This window comes from Macaca mulatta, chromosome X (genome assembly GCF_049350105.2).
Source record: "Macaca mulatta isolate MMU2019108-1 chromosome X, T2T-MMU8v2.0, whole genome shotgun sequence".
NCBI lineage: Eukaryota > Metazoa > Chordata > Mammalia > Primates > Cercopithecidae > Macaca > Macaca mulatta.
Genome location: NC_133426.1, coordinates 71,720,448 through 71,735,585, shown reverse-complemented (window position 1 = coordinate 71,735,585; position 15,138 = coordinate 71,720,448). Strand labels below are relative to the sequence as shown.

General features: G+C 42.9%; 1 long non-coding RNA gene across 1 annotated transcript in view; it reads right to left on the bottom strand.

Annotated features, from left to right (window-relative positions):
- Window positions 1-4,367: 4,367 nt before the first annotated feature.
- Window positions 4,368-15,138, bottom strand: part of LOC144338851 (uncharacterized) — a 38,570-nt gene continuing 27,799 nt past the window's right edge. Inside the window, exons 3-4 of the long non-coding RNA XR_013413240.1 lie at window positions 11,613-11,854; window positions 4,368-9,880 (exon numbers count right to left, since the gene is read on the bottom strand). This is a non-coding gene — a long non-coding RNA (uncharacterized LOC144338851). The remainder of the gene's footprint in view (window positions 9,881-11,612; window positions 11,855-15,138) is intronic.

The window sequence follows — 15,138 nt, the reverse complement described above, 5'->3', positions numbered from 1 at the left end:
CCACATAGATCATGGAGAGAGAAACTCATGCAAGGCAGAGGGACCAGCATGTACAGAAGTGAGAAGTATGACAGCACACATCAAGTACAACACACTGTTCTACCAAAGAAAGGGCAAACAAATCAATGGATTAGAATACAATCTAGAAGAAATCTGAAATATGTAACAGAATTTATGGTTAACACCTGTTGAATTTTATGCAATGAATACTTTTATTGAAAATCCATGATCTAACAGGTACTCTATCATGTACTGGGGAGATAGCTATGCTGAAAAATCACTACCATCATGGACCTTACATTCTAGTGGGGAAGACAGGCAATAAACAAGTAAATCAGTCTAATGTATAGTATGTTAGATGATAATAAGTGTTAAATAAAGCAGGGAAGGAGGTGTGGGGGACATTGCAAATGTAGAAAAGGAAGGTCAGTGAATGCCTCACTGAAAGGCAACAATTCAATATAGGTATGGTGGCTCACACCTGTAATTCTAGCACTTTAAGGAGGCCAAGGTGGGAGGATTGCTTGAGCCCAGGAGTCCAAGACCAGCCTGGGCAACATAGTGAGACCCCATCTCTATAAAAAAAAAAATAAAAAGAAATAAGTAAAGACATGAATGAACTGAGGGAAGAAGCAAGATATCTGGTAAAAGAGAATTCTAGACAGAGAAATTAACAAGGACAAAGGTCCTAAGGTGGGAGCTCATATGTTCTAGGAACAGCAAGGAGGCTCTTTATGATTGGATCACTGTGGGGTGGGGGTTGGGGACAGAGAATAGTAGGGGATTAAGTCAGAGAGGTGGAAGGTTTATCTTTGGACAGGAGTATGGTGCGAAAAGCTTAAAGAGTTTTTCTTTTCTTTTCTTTCTTTCTTTCTTTCTTTCTTTCTTTCTTTCTTTCTTTTTCTTTTTCTTTTTTCTTTTTTTTTTTTTTGATGGAGTTTCACTCTTGTTGCCCAGGCTGGTATGCAATGGCACGATCTTGGCTCACCACAACCTCCGCTTCCTGGGTTCAAGCGATTCTCCTGCCTCAGCCTCCCGAGTAGCTGGGATTACAGGCATGCACCACCACACCCAGCTAATTTGTAGTTTTAGTAGAGATGGGGTTTCTCCATGTTGGTCGGGCTGGTCTCAAACTCCCGACCTCAGGTGATTCGCCTGCCTCGGCCTCCCAAAGTGCTGGGATTACAGGCTTGAGCCACTGTTCCTGGCCTAATATTATTTTCTTTCTTCTTTCCTTCCTTCCTTCCTTCCCTTTTTTTTTTTTTTTTTTGACGGAATCCTGCTCTGTCACCCAGGCTGGAGTGCAGAGGCGCGCTCTCTGCTCACTGCAAGCTCTGCCTCCTGGGTTCACACCATTCTCCTGACTCAGTCTCCCGAGTAGCTGGGACTACAGGCGCCCACCACCATGCCCGGCTAATTTTTTTTTTCTTTTTTATAGTAGAAATGGGGTTTCACTGTGTTAGCCAGGATGGTCTCGATCTCCTGACCTCGTGATCTGCCCGCCTCAGCCTCCCAAAGTGCTGGGATTGCAGGCGTGAGCCACCGCGTCCGGCCCTTCTTTTCTTTTCTTTTCTTTCTTTCTTTCTTTTTTTTTTTTTTCTTTTGAGATGGAGTTTTGCTCTTGTCGCCCAGCCTGGAGTGCAATGGCGAGATCTCGGCTCACTACAGTCTCCACCGCCTCCTGGGTTCAAGCAATTATCCTGCCGCAGCCTCCCGAGTAACTGGGATTACAAGTGCCCACCACCACGTCCGGCTAATTTTTTGTATTTTTAGTAGAGACAGGATTTCACCATGTTGCCCTGGCTGGTCTGGAGCTGCTGAACTCCTGACCTCAGACGTTCCATCTGCCTCGGCCTCCCAAGGTGGTGGGATTACAGGCGTGAGCCACCACACTCAGCCTGCTTTTCATTTCTCTAAGCTGTTCGAATTTCTACCTGCAGGCATGTGAGAGAGAAAGAAACACAGAGAGGAAAGAATGTCAGTTTCGGAGAATGGTAGAGAGTTTGGAAGGTTCTAAAGGGAAACACAGCAAGTAAGAAAGAAGTTTGAAAAGGTGAGTAGGGGCTAAATCACAAATAGGCTTATGTTTCAGGCTAAGGGGTTTTGGATTTTATCCAGTCGGTAGTGGTAAACTAGCGAAAACCTGAAGTAGAAGTGACACAGGCAGGGCTGCCTCTCCCCCGCACCCACCCCTCCCCCCAAAAAATATGGTAGGTCTATCTGTCCATTATAGAAGCTAGATTGCCCAGGGAGAAACTGGAGGCAGAGAAACCAAGCTGTTGCAACAATCCACGCTAGAGAGAGTAAACTAGGGTAGAGATCAAGGAAATGGATTTAAGAGATTCTTTTTTCTCCCTTCCTTCTTGAGAGATATTAATAGCGCCCTCTCTGATCTTCACGTATAAATATTGAAGGGGTGATATTAATAGCGCCTTCTCTGGCCTTCACATATAAATATTGAAGGGGTGACACTAGCTGACCTCTAGAATCCCTTCTAGCTTGGATACTTTGGGGTCTTGGAAATTGAGGCATACGTTACTCATCCCTTCCCACTCTCTGGATGACTCATGATCTGCTGCTACTACTCTCCTCTCTTCCATGATGTTCCAATCTGGGGACAGCGTTACTGTTGTTTTGTCAGTGGCTGGTGGAAGCTGAGGAAGAATACAGGACATGCTACAGCTATGCTATCCTCAGTGAATCCTCTGGCATCCTGGACTGAATGGAGGGGATAAACACGCCTTCTGGGATATTTTGAAAGCTTCCAAAAATAGCCTCAAGGCCTCAGTCAGAGAGTGTAGGGCTGGGACAGCATTGGAACTCACAGTCTTTGCCAAGTTCCCACCCTAGTCTCCGTCCCCTGACTGAATAAACCAGCTTTCCCTCCTTTTTCCTTAACTGTCTGCTGGAGGGCCCCCACCCAGGCCTGAAAAGTTCAAATTTAGCCCTAAGTCACCATTTCTATCTCTTCTGGAGAGAGAGCCCAGGATATAACAGCTTACCCTCTCTAAAGGTCTCTGTGGGCTCTGGGATGGGAAAGAAAATGAGACTGACAAAGACAGGGAGAGGTTGAGACTGAGACACACACCCGTAGACGTCAAAAAACAAAAGGAGAGACTGGAGTATGGGGAAGAGAGAGAAGAAAAGACAAGAGGCAGAGAGACAAACAGAAAGGATAAGACAAAAGGAGAAACAGTCCAAGAGACTGGGGCAAAGAAGGAGAAAGACTCAGCGACAGAAAAGAATACAGCAGAAAAGAAAAAATAAGAGAGGTGGGAAAAAGTATACAGAGTCAGAGACAGGCAGAGAGGAAAAGGGAGAGTAGGAGCCATAAAGACAGAATAAAAAAGAAGCCTCGATTATTTGTCCTGCCCTAAACCCTTGCATTAGGCCAACAGCCTGGGCTGGAGGGTTGGGCTGAGTCCTGGGAGTGGTCCCTGTGGAGTCCAATGCCCGAGGGGTACTGACAGGGCTCCCAGGGGCCATAACAGACAGATGGCCCAAGATACGTGAGCCCAAACAGCAGTGAGCCCAAGCGGATCAGGCACTCACGTCCACCATGTACTGCAGATGTGTAGATAAATAGTCACCCTCAAACAAGTGCACAAAAAGCTAGCCTCCAAAATGGGAATACTTTCCTGTCTGATATTTAAAAACATTTTATATTAGTCATCATGAGGATGATCAGAATATTAATAAACTTCCTTGTACTGATTTCAATGTCTTTATTTTATTTTATTTTGAGACCAAGTCTGGCTCTGTCGCCCAGGCTGGAGTGCAGTGCTGCTATCTTGGCTCACTGCAACCTCTGCCTCCCGGGTTCAAGTGATTCTCCTACCTCAGCCTCCTGAGTAGCTGGGATGACAGGTGTTTGTCACTGGGCCCAGCTAATTTTTGTATTTTTAGTAGAGACAGGGTTTCTTTTTTTTTTTTTTTTTTTTTTTTTTTTTTTTTTTTTTTTTTGAGACGGAGTCTCGCTCTGTCGCCCAGGCTGGAGTGCAGTGGCGCGATCTCGGCTCACTGCAAGCTCCGCCTCCCGGGTTCACACCATTCTCCTGCCTCAGCCTCCCGAGTAGGTGGGACTACAGGCGCCCACAACCGCGCCCGGCTAATTTTTTGTATTTTTAGTAGAGACGGGGTTTCACCGTGGTCTCGATCTCCTGACCTTGTGATCCGCCCGCCTCGGCCTCCCAAAGTGCTGGGATTACAGGCGTGAGCCACCGCGCCCGGCCAGAGACAGGGTTTCACCATGTTGGCCAGGATGGTCTCGAGCTCCTGACCTCAGGTGATCCACCTGCCTCAGCCACCCAAAGTGCTGGGATTACAGGCATGAGCCACCACACCTGGCCTTCAATGACTTATTGTTGTTTTTCTTTTGCATTACATATGGACAGGAGCATCACAATCTGTTCATCATCTAGGGCCTCTAAAGCCTTAATCTGGCCCTGCCACCATGGCTCTGGGTTGCAGTGTAGGGTGAAGCAAAGGACATGCTCCTCTCCTGGTCCTGTTTCAATGCCTCTCTGTTCTTCTCAGTCCTCTTTGCCACGCCAAGGATTCTTGGATCCCTGGACAGCAGTAGATTCTTTTTAGCATAAAACTGTCCTTTGTGGTGTGGTGGTTGGGTCGTGGGAGCTAGTCAGGGGAAACAAGGAGATGAGTTAAAGGAATTGATAAAGAAGGTGAAGAAGGGGATGTGGTCTGGTGGTAAGCCATCGGACTGAGTAAGTTCAGGGCCAAACTCTGCTCTTGAATTGATGTATGACATTGGACACATGACCATTCTTCTGAAACACAGCCTCTTTCTTAATAAAATAAGACTAATACTCATCATGTTAGCGTTCTCATGGCATTTCTGTGAGAATGAACTATCGAAAACTACAAGTATGAGAAAGGTTCCTACCTATTATTACAAATACCTTTAGGGAATGTTAGACCATTGAAGGCTGACATGTTTCCTGATACAGATGAGGCAACTAATGCCCAGAGGAAGAAGAGGCTGGCCCAAGGGAACACAACCAGTTAATGGCAGACCAGTCCTAGAATGCAGGTTTCCTTATCAGGCCAAAGTTTTCTGAATTTCACTAGAACAGGGACAAAGGAGAGAGCAAGAAAGCCTGTGAGAGGCCTGGGGAAATACAGGTCACACTGGGGCAGTGACTTAAAGAATGGAAATCTGGGTTTTTTGTCTTAATAAGAACTGAGATGTGATTAATTGTTTATGGCCATGTTTGTGCTTTGTTTGGTGGTAGGTTAGAGAAGAATTGTAAATATGCCTAATACATAAAGAGCTTTTTATAACAGAAGCCCTTGAAAAGGGAGCATGTCAGCCTACCAAGGGTCCCATGAGGAAGTCCCCTTCTTTCCAGTGGGCATCTGGGCAGAAATTTCCAGAAGAAAAGGGGTGCAAAAAAGTCTCCACCTCGGTCAAATATCACTCTTGGGGATTCTGTGGCTCTCCAATGTCTATGGGGTAAAAAGTCTGAACTCTTTTTTGTAACTAGTAGGTCCTTGCTTGATCCCTCACAATGTCCTCCCCAGCTACATCTCTGGCTTATTCCCACTACTACCTCCCTAACCTACAGCCATACTAAATCTATGGCTACCATAATATGCCCTTTCTGTCCTCTCTGCCTGAAATGCATTCATGCCAGCCCTCCCTTTGCTTAGGTAAACTAACTTATCCTTCAAGGCTTAGCTGAGGATTACTTCTCCTGAAAAATCCTCCCTGATGATCCTTCATCTTCAGTCTGGAGTCCAATATTTTTTGGATCATGACTCCTCCATTTAGCCATCTGGATTAACATTATTTGTTTCCACATCTTTGTCTTCCTTGAAATAATAACTACTTTGATGGCAGGGACCATGTCATCTCCATCTATGTAGTAATAATTATAGCTAACATATATCTAGCTGTGCCAGATGCTTTATGCACGTGAACCTTCACATGAGTCCCACTGAGGTAGGTACTATATGCCCAAGTCATACAAACAGACATCACTACACAGCTATCAGAATGGCTACAATTTAAAAAACAGTGACAACACCAACGTTGTGAAGAAATTTAAGGAACTGAATCAGTGAAGGATATGAAGAAACGGAATCACTCATACATTGTTATTGGGAATGTAAAATGACACAGCCATTCTGAAGAATAGTTTGGTAGTTTCTTATAAAACTAGAAATGCAGCTACAATGTGACCTAGTATGTCTTAGTCTATTTCGTTCTACTATAACAGCATACCACAGATTGGATCACTTATAACGAACAGAAATTTATTGACTCATGTTTTCTGGAGGCTCGAAAGTCCAAAATCGAGAGATTAGCATCTGGCAAGGGCCTTCTTGCTGCATGATCCCATGGCAGAAGAGCAAATAAAGGGTAAGTAAGAGACAGCAAAAGGGGGCCAAATTTCCCCTTTTATAATGAGCCCACTCCCATGATAACAGCATTAATCCATTCACTCCAGCCTCATGGCTTAACAATCTATTATTAGGCCCCACATTCCAACACTGTTGCATTAGGGGTTAAGTTTCCAACACATGATTTTTGGGGGATACATTCAAACCATAACACAGTAATTGCACCCTTAGGCATTTATCCCAGAGAAGTAAACATTTCTGTTCACATGAAAACCTGTACAGAAATGCTCATAACTGTTTCATTAATAATAGCCCAGGCTGGGCATGTGTTGGGGGGCGGGTCATGCTTGTAATCCCAACATTTTAGGAGGCTGAGGCAAGAAGATTGCTTGAGCCCAGGAATCCGAAACAAGCCTGGGTCTTTAGTTTGATTCCATGTCTACAAAATATAAAAATGAAAAAATCAGCCAGGTATAGCAGCACATGCTTGTGGTCCCAGCTCCTTGAGAGGCTGAGGTGAGAGGATCACTTGAGCCCAGAAGGTTGAGACTGTAGCACACCATGATCATGCGACTGCACTCCAGCATGGGTAACAGAGTGAGACCCTGTCTCAAAATAAAGTAATAATAACAGTACCAAACTAGAAACTGCCCAAATGTCCTTCAGTGGGTGAATGGATAAACAAGCTGCAGTGCATCAATAACAGGGAATACTATTCAGCAGTAAAAAGGAATGAACTATTGATATAAGTGACAATTTGGATTAACTTTAAAAGAATCATACTGAGTGAAAAAAGTCAATCTCAAGAGTTATACATTGTAAGAATCCATTCATATAACATTTTTGAAAAGACAAAATTAAATGCATGGAAAACAGAATAGTGGTTGTCAGCAGTTAAGAAGGATGTAGGGGGCTGGGTGCGGTGGCTCACGCCTGTAATCTCACCACTTTGGGAGGCCGAGGTAGGCAGATCATTTGAGGTCAGGAGTTCAAAACCAGTCTGGCCAACATGGTGAAATCCCGTCTCTACTAAAATTACAAAAATGAGTTGGGCATGGTGGTGGGCGCCTGTAATCCCAGCTACTTGGAAGCTGAGGCGGGAGAATTGTTTGAGCCCGGGAGGTGGAGGTTGCAGTGAGCAGACATGGCGCCATTGCATTCCAGCCTGGGCAACAGAGTGAGACTCTGTCCCAGAAAAAAAAAAAAAAGAAGGATGTAGGAGTAGATGGGAAGTAGATGTGATTATAATAGGACAACATGAGAGATCTCTGTGGTAGTGAAAATGTTCTGTATCTTGACTATATCGATGTCAATATCCTGGTTGTGGTATTACACAATACTTATGCAAGATTTTATGAGTGCAGGTAACTGAGGAAAAATGCAGAGGACTATAGTATTTCTTTCAACTGTATGTAAATCTACCATTATCTCAAAATTAAAATTTCAAAAAATTTTTAAAAGTATTGACACATGATATGATATGAACCATGCAAAATTACACCAAGTGAAAGAAATCAGTAACAAAAGATCACATAATGTAGGATTCCATTTATATGAAATATTCCGAAAAGGCAAATCCATAGAAACAGAAAGTAGACTAGTGGTTGCCTAGCACTGGGGTAAGGAGGGTGATAGGAATGGGAGTGACTGGTAAAAGGTGCAGGGTTTTTTAGGGTTTTTTTTTTTTCTTTTTTGAGACAGGGTCTTATTCTGTCACCCAGGCTGGAATGCAGTGGCATGATCATAGTTCATTGCATCCTTCAGCCCCTGGGCTCAAGTGATCTTCCCACCTCAGCCTCCCCAGTAGCTGGGATTATTACAGGTACATACCACCATACCCAGCTAACATTTTCTTTTTTATTTTATTTTATTTTTAAAGAAATGGGCTCTCACTATGTTGCGTAGGCTGGTTCCAAACCCCTGGGCTCAAGCAATCCTCCTGCCTCAGCCTCCCAAAATGCTGGGATTATAGGTGTGAGTTACTGCACCCAGCCTGTAGGGTTTCTTTTTAGGGTGATACAAATGTTTTACGTTTTGATAGTGGTGATGATTACACAACTCAGTGAGGATACAAAAAGCCAATGGATTGTACACTTTTTTTTTTTTTTTGAGTCAGAGTCTTGCTCTGTCACCCATGCTGGAGTGCAGTGGCGTGATCTTGGCTCACTGCAGCCTCCGCTTCCCAGGTTCAAGTGATTCTTGAACCTCAGCCTCCCGAGTAGCTGGGATTACCAGCACCCGCCACCACACCCAGCGAATTTTTGTATTTTTTGTAGAGATGGAGTTTCACCATGTTGGCCATGTTGGTCTCAAACTCCTGACCCCAAGTGATCTGCCCACCTCAGCTTCCCAAAGTGCTAGGATTACAGGTGTGAGCCACCACGCCTGAATGAATTGTACACTTTAAAAGACTAAATTTTATGGTGATACGGTTTGGCTGTGTCCCCACCCAAATCTCAACTTGAATTGTGTCTCCCAGAATTTCCGCAAGTTGTGGTGGGGACCGGTGGGGGCGTAATTTAATCGTGGGGGTGAGTCTTTCCCATGCTATTCTCATGATAGTAAATAAGTCTCCCAAGATCTGCTGGATTTGTTTGGGGTTTCTGCTTTTACTTCTTCCTCATTTTGCTCTTGCCACCACCATGTAAGAAGTGTCTTTCACCTCTTGCCATGGTTCTGAGGCCTCCCCAGCCATGTGGAACTGTAAGTCCAGTTAAACCTCTTTCTCTTCCCAGTCTTTGGTATGTCTTTATCAGCAGCATGAAAACAGACTAATACAGTAAACTGATACCAATAGAGTGGGGTGCTGCTGAAAAGATACCCAAAAATGTGGAAGCGACTTTGGAACTGGGTAACCGGCAGAGGTTGAAACAGTTTGGAGGGCTCAGAAGAAGACAGGAAAATGTGGGAAAGTTTGAAACTTCCCAGAGACTTGCTGAATGGCTTTGACAAAAATGCTGATAGTGATATGAACAATAAGGTCCAGGCTGAGGTGGTCTCAGATGGGGATGAGGAACTTGTTGGGAATTGGAGCAAAAGTGACTCTTGTTATGTTTTAGCAAACAGACTGGTGGCATTTTGCCCCTGCCCTAGAGATCTGTGGAACTTTGAACTTGAGATGATTTAGGGTATCTGGTGAAAGAAATTTCTAAGAAGCAAAGCATTCAAGAGATGACTTGGGTACGGTTAAAAACATTCCCTTTTTCTTTTTTTTTTTTTTTGAGATGGAGTCTCGCTCTATTGCCCAGGCTGGAGTACAGTGGCATGATCTCAGCTCACTGACTGCAACCTCCACCTTCCGGGTTCAAGCGATTCTCCTGCATCAGCCTCCCGAGTAGCTAGGATCATAGGCACCCACCACCACGCCTGGCTAATTTTTTGTATTTTTAGCAGAGACAGGGTTTCACCATGTTGGCCAAGCTGGTCTCAAATTCCTGACCTCAGCTGATCCACTCACCTCAGCCTCCCAAAGTGTTAGGATTACAGGCGTGATCCACAGCACCCGGCCAAAAGCATTCTGTTTTAAAAGTGAAATAGCATAAAAATTCAGAAAATTTCCAGCCTGATGATGCAGTAGAAAAGAAAAAAAAAAAAAAACATTTTTTTTTCTAAGAGAAATTAAAGCTTGCTGTGGAAATTTGCATAAGTAGCCTAATGTTAATCCCCAAAAACATGGGGAAAATGTCTCCAGGCCATGTCAGAGGTCTTCACTGCAGCCCCTCCTATCACAGGTCCAGAGACCTAGGAGGAAAAAGTGGTTTCATGAGCCAGCCCCAGGGTCCCTGAGCTGGGTGCAGCCTAGGGAGTTGGTGCCCTGTGTCTCAACCACTCCAGCCATGGCTGAAAGGGGCCAACATAGAGCTCAGGCTGTGGCTTCAGAGGGTGGAAGCCCCATGCCCTGACAGCTTCCATGTGGTGTTGAGCCTTCAGGTGCACAGAAGTCAAGAATTGAGGCTTGGGAACCTCTGCCTAGATTTCAGAAGATGTATGGGACCTGGATGCCCAAGCAAAAGTTTAAAAGTTTACTGCTGGGGCGGGGCCCTCATGGAGAACTTCTGCTAAGGAAGTGCAGAATGGAAATGTGGGGCTGGAGCCCCCACATAGAGTCCCTACTGGGGCACTGCCTAGTGGAGTTGTGAAAAGAGGGCCACCGTCCTCCAGGCCCCAGAATAGTAGCTCCACCAACAGCTTGCATTGTGCACCTGGAAAAGCCACAGACATTAATGCCAGCCAGGATGGAGGCTGTACCATGCAAAGCCACAGGGGTGGAGCGGCCCAAAACCATGGGAACCCATTTCTTGCATCAGCGTGAACTGGATGTGAGAATTGTAGTCAAAGGAGATCATTTTCAAGCTTTAAAATTTGACTGCCCCACTGGATTTCAGACTTGCATGGGCCCTGTAACCTCCTTGTTTTGGCCAATTTCTCCTATTTGTAATGGTTGTATTTACCCAATACATGTATCCCCATTGTATCTAGGAAGTAACTAAGCTTGCCTTTGATTGTACAGGCTTATAGGCAGAAGGGACTTGCCTTGTCTCAGATGAGACTTTGGACTGTGGACTTTTGGGTTAACGCTGAAATGAGTTAAGATTTTTGGGAACTGTTGGGAAGGTATGATTGGTTTTGAAATGTGAGGACATGAGATTTGGAGGGGCCAGGGCAAAATGATATGTATGGTTTGGCTGTGTCCCCACCCAAATTTCAACTTAATTGTATCTCCTAGAATTCCCACAATGGGACCCAGGGGGAGATAATTGAATCGTGGGGGCCGGTCATTCCCATGCTATTCTCATGATAGTGAAAAAGTCTCGTGAGGTTTATCAGGGGTTTCCGCTTTGGCTTCTCTCTCATTTTCTCTTGCCACTGCCATGTAAGAAGTGCGTTTCGCCTCCTGTCATGATTCTGAGGTCTCCCCAGCCATGTGGAACTGTAAGTCCAATTAAACCTCTTTTTCTTGACAGTCTCAGGTATGTCTTTATCAGCAGTATGAAAATGGCCTAATACATATGGCATGTCAGTTAAATCTCAATAAAGCTGTTATTTAAAAGTTATAGACCATGTAGCAAAATGGCAGCATAGACAGCTTCAAGTTCTCATCCCTCCACAGAAATATCAGAAAACAAGCAGAAACTGTCAGAACCAACTTTGTCAGAACTCTGGAAAACAGTCAAAATGTTTACAACAACCAAGTAAATCAAGAAAAAAAGGCAGCTGAAAATGGTAAGTAAATTGTGTAGTGTATTTACCTGTGCTTGTCCCATCTCCTCCTGGGTGTAGTGGCAGTCTTAAAGCAGTAGCATCCCATGTTCCCAGCGTGGGACCCTGATCCCTGGTTCCAGGAATAGCATAGCAGATATTATTCACAAATTATAGTGTAAGTCCATTCTAATAGGTGTTTGGTTTTGATTTTGGGATTTTTTGGCAGGAGGAGGAGGTTGCTTTTTTGTTGTTGTTGTTGTTGTTTATTGTTTGTTTTTGTTTCTAGCTCCTGAAATTCAAGGAAATGTCTATGAAAACACCAGCTGAACATAAGCTTTTTAAAAAAACCCAGAAATTTCAGTGACCATACATGACAAGGGATACAACCTTTGCAAAAAGAGATTGGAAAAGTCACTAAACATACAGACTACAACAGCCTTCAACAATCAACAAAACAGCAAACCCTGAAAAAAGAGGAGAATCTGATTTCCACAGTTACCACACTGTAATATTCGAATGTACAGTTTTCAACAAAAACAAATCACAAAGCATACAATAAAATGGGGAAGTAGCAAAATGAATGGATAGAAGCCATCCTCAAGGAAGTCCAGACAATGGACTTGAGACAAAGACTTTAAAAGAGGCCAGGCACGGTGGCTCACGCCTGTAATCCCAGCCCTTTGGGAGGCCGAGGCAGGTGGATCACGAGGTCAGGAAATCAAGACCATCCTGGCTAACACAGTGAAACCCCGTCTCTACTAAAAATACAAAAAATTAGCCTGGCGTGGTGGTGGGCGCCTGTAGTCCCAGCTACTCGGGAGGCTGAGACAGGAGAATGGTGTGAACCTGGGAGGCCAAGCTTGCAGTGAGCCGAGATCACGCCACTGCACTCCAGCTTGGGCAACAGAGTGAGACTCCGTCTCAAAAAAAAAAAAAAAAAAAAGAGCTAAAGGAAAACTTGGACAAAGTACTAAAGAAAATCAGGACAGATATATATTTGAAATTTTTAATATCAATAAAGAGATAAAAATTATTTAAAAGGGAAAAGGAATACAAAAATCAAATAGCAAAAAGGTAGAAGTAAGTTCTTTCATATCAGTAATTACTTTAAATGTAAATTGATTAAATCATCCAATCAAAAGGCAGAAATTGGCAGGATAGTTAAAAAACACGATCTAACTGTATGTTGTCTGTCTACAACAGTCTCACTTTGTATTCAAAGACACAAATAAAATGATGGAAAAAAGTATTCCATGCAAATAGTAACCAAAAGATAGCTGGGTGGCAATATTTATATCAGACAAAACAGACTGTTACAAGAAACAAAGAATGAAATTATAGATTGATAAAAGGGTCAATTCATTAATAATGTATAATTATTACAAACATATGTGCAACAAACAGTTAAAACCTCAAAATATGAAATAAACTGACAGAAATGAAGGAAGAAATACACTGTTCTAAAATAACAGTGGAAGACACAATACCCTATTCTAAATAATGGATAGACAGAAGATGAATAACAAAGTAGAGGATTTGAACAGCACCATAAACCAGCTAGACCAACAAATATAGAACACTCCACTCAACAACAGCAGAATACATATTCTTCTCAAAATACACGTTCTTCTCAAGCGCAAATGAAACATTCTCCAGAATAGACCATATATTAGGTTATAAAACAAGTCCCAATAAATTTTTTAAACATTGAAATCATACAAAGTATCTTCCTCGACCACAGGCAATGAAGTCAATAAGTAAAGGAAAACTGGAAATTTTGCAAATATGTGGAAGTTAAATGACATAAGCAACCAATGAGTCAAAGAAGAAATTACAAAGGAAGTTAAAGTATACTTAGAGATGAATGAAGATGAAAACACAGCATACCAAAAATTTGGGAATAAAGTGAAGACACTGATTAGAGGGAAATTTATAGTCTGTCTTTCTTTCTTTCTTCCTTTCTTTCTCTCTTTCTTCCTTCCTTCCTTCCTTTCTTTCTTTCTTTCTTTCTTTCTTTCTTTCTTTCTTTCTTTCTTTCTTTCTTTCTTTCTTTCTTTCTTTCTCTTTCTTTCTTTCTTTCTCTTTCTTTCTTTCCTTCCTTCTTTTCTTTCTTTCTTTCTTTCCTTCTTTCTTTCTTTCTTTCTTTCTTTCTTTCTTTCTTTCTTTCTTTCTTTCTTTCTTTCTTTTTTTCTTTCTTTCTTTCTTTCCTTCTTTCCTTTCTTTCTTTCTTTTTCTTTCTTTCTTTTTTTTTTTTTGACAGGATCTCCCTCTGTCGCCCAGGCTGGAGTGCAGTGGTGCGATCTTGGCTCACTGCAACATCCACCTCCCCGGTTCAAGCAATTCTTGTGCCTCAGTCTCCTGAGTAGCTGGGACTGAAAATTTATAGTTCTAAATGCTTACATTAAAAAATAAAAAGAGAGAGCTCAAGTCAACAACTTCACTTTACCCATTGATGGAAAAAAAAAAAAAGCACATTAAACACAAAACTAGCAAAAGGGAGGAAATAATAAATATTAGAGTTGAGATAAACAAAATGGAGAATAGAAAACAGTAGAGAGAATCAATAAAACCCGAAGTTCGTTCATTTTTAAAAAACAACAAAATTGACAAACTTTTGCCCAGAATGACAAAAAAAGAAAGAGGGAATACGCATGTAAGTAAGTAAAATAAGCCAGGCATGGTGGCTCACGCTTGTCATCCCAGCACTTTGGGAGGCCGAGGCAGGTGGATCACCTGAGGTTGGGAGTTCGAGACCAGCCTGACCCACATGGAGAAACCCCATCTCTACTAAAAATACAAAATTAGCCGGGTGTGGTAGCGCATGCCTGTAATCCCAGCTACTCAGAAGGCTGAGGTAGGAGAATCACTTGAACCCGGGAGGCAGAGGTTGCAGTGAGCCAAGATCACAACACTGCACTCTAGCCTAGGCAACAACAACAACAAAAAAAAAAGTAAGTAAAATAATAAATGAAAGTGGAGATATTTCTACCAGCCTTGCAAAGTAAAAATTATTACAGAAGAATACTATAAACAATTGTTCATGAATAAATTAGATTAAGTGGACAAATTCCTAGAAACACAAAAATTCCCTAAAGCAGCTCAAGAAGAAATAGAAAATCTTAAGCTACCTATAACAAGTAAAGATTGCATCAGTGGTGAAAAAACTCCCAACAAAGGAAAGACCAGAGCCAGATGATTTCACTTATAAATTCCAACAATTTTTTTTTTTTTTTTTTTGAGACAGAGTTTCTCTCTTGTCGCCCTGGTTGGAGTGCAATGGCACGATTTCAGCTCACTGCAACCTCTGCCTTATGGGTTCAAGCGATTCTCCTGCTCAGCCTCCCAAGTAGCTGGGATTATAGGCGCCTGCTACCACGCCCCAGGTAATTTTTGTATTTTTAGTAGAGACAGGGTTTCACCACGTTGGCCAGGCTGGTCTTGAACTCCTGACCTCAGGTGATCCCCCGCCTTGGCCTCCCAAAGTGCTGGGATTACAGGCTTGAGCTACTGTGCCCGGCCAAATTCTACCAAATATTTAAAGAAGAATTAATGCCAATTATTTTCAAACTCTTT